Source organism: Capsicum annuum, unplaced genomic scaffold (genome assembly GCF_002878395.1).
Source record: "Capsicum annuum cultivar UCD-10X-F1 unplaced genomic scaffold, UCD10Xv1.1 ctg51871, whole genome shotgun sequence".
Lineage (NCBI taxonomy): Eukaryota > Viridiplantae > Streptophyta > Magnoliopsida > Solanales > Solanaceae > Capsicum > Capsicum annuum.
In genome coordinates, this window is record NW_025859851.1 from 120 (window position 1) to 1,592 (window position 1,473).

The 1,473-nt window shown below is 59.6% G+C and overlaps 1 non-coding gene across 1 annotated transcript; it reads right to left on the reverse strand.

The window, feature by feature from the left end:
* Positions 1–874: 874 nt before the first annotated feature.
* On the reverse strand, positions 875–1,030 carry LOC124892910. Its single transcript, XR_007050467.1, has one exon. It is a non-coding gene; the product is annotated as a 5.8S ribosomal RNA (ribosomal RNA).
* Positions 1,031–1,473: the final 443 nt, after the last annotated feature.

A 1,473-nucleotide genomic window follows, 5' to 3' on the forward strand; every position in this document is an offset into this window, starting at 1 on the left:
ATCAAGGTCGGTCGGCGGTGCACCCCTCCGGAGCATGCAGATGCCGAAGCACGCCGGAGGCGCGCGCTGCCTGCCACAATCGAGGAGACGGCATTCCACAAGCGTATCATGAGCCCGGTTTTTAGCCGCCACCACAATCCATGCTAGTCCACGCCCCGAGTCGATCGGGGGACCGGCTTGTCGCCGTTCCACATCCGACCGGGGCGCATCGCCGGCCCCCATCTGCTTCTCTCCCGACAATTTCAAGCACTCTTTGACTCTCTTTTCAAAGTCCTTTTCATCGTTCCCTCGCGGTACTTGTTCGCTTTCAGTCTCTCGCCCCTATTTAGCCTCTGACGGAATTCACCGCCCGATTTGGGCTGCATTCCCAAACAACCCGACTCGTAGACAGAGCCTCGTGGTGCGACAGGGTCCGGGCACACCGGGGCTCTCACCCTCTCTGGCGCCCCCTTCCAGGGGACTTGGGCCCGATCCGTCGTTGAGGACGCTTCTCCAGACTACAATTCAGATGACGGAGCTGCCCGATTCCAAGGCTCGGTTGTTCCCTGTTCGCTCGCTGTTACTAAGGGAATCCTTGTAAGTTTCTTTCCTCCGCTTATTGATATGCTTGAACTCAGCGGGTAATCCCGCCTGACCTGGGGTCGCGGTCGGAGAGCCTGAGCGCGAAGGGGTCCTGGAGTCCGAACGCGCGACGGGCCGTAGCCGCGACGACAAAGAGAGTGGAGTTACAACCACCACTTGCCGCGACATCCGTCGACGTGGACTCGTATTTAGGCTAGCTGCGAGCTCGAGGCGCACGGGAGGCTAGTATCCGCCCCGCTACGACAGCGCACCCCGTGATTGAGGTGCGATGCGAGGGGGGCGACGGGATGCGTGATTCCCGGGCAGACGTGCCCTCGGCCTAATGGCTTCGGGCGCAACTTGCATTCAAGGACTCGATGGTTCATGGGATTCTGCAATTCACACCAAGTATCGCATTTCGCTACGTTCTTCATCGATGCGAGAGCCGAGATATCCTTTGCCGAGAGTCATTTTTTTTACAGAAGAAGCACAGGTCCCCCCGACGCACACCGCGAACGGGGCGCGAGGGGCAGGCTATCGATTCAAGTATTCCTTGGTGCTTTCCGTGCCGGGGTTCATTGGTCGCCCGGCACGCGCGCGGGGGCACGCGCACCGAGGACGGGGGAGAGGCGCTCGTGCGGAGTGCCGGAGCACCCCGCCTGCGCGGACTCCACAGTTGTTAAACACGTTCGCGGGGTTGTTCTGCTGTGCAGGTTTTGACAATGATCCTTCCGCAGGTTCACCTACGGAAACCTTGTTACGACTTCTCCTTCCTCTAAATGATAAGGTTCAATGGACTTCTCGCAACGTCGCGGGCAGCGAACCGCCCACGTCACCGCGATCCAAACATTTCACCGGATCATTCAATCGGTAGGAGCGACGGGCGGTGTATACAAAGGGCAGGGACGTAGT